Genomic DNA, 264 nt, shown 5'->3' on the forward strand with positions numbered 1-264 from the left:
GATGGAGATCTTAATAGGATAATACCGATACAGAGTTTAATGAATGGAAGGAGCTACATGATCGGAGAATATAGACATAGACATATTATAGAGAGCAAGAAAAGAAACATTTTGGGGTTAAATATTGGTTCATCATTAACTTGCTTTAAATTTAGCTTAAACAAAACTATTTATTCATTCTTGAATTATTATTATTCAAATTATATCGCAAGTCTTTGCGGCTTTCCAACTACCCGCTCGAATGCATTTTCATCTTTTCCATTT

Source organism: Penaeus monodon, chromosome 29 (genome assembly GCF_015228065.2).
Source record: "Penaeus monodon isolate SGIC_2016 chromosome 29, NSTDA_Pmon_1, whole genome shotgun sequence".
In the NCBI taxonomy this organism is placed as follows: Eukaryota; Metazoa; Arthropoda; class Malacostraca; order Decapoda; family Penaeidae; genus Penaeus; species Penaeus monodon.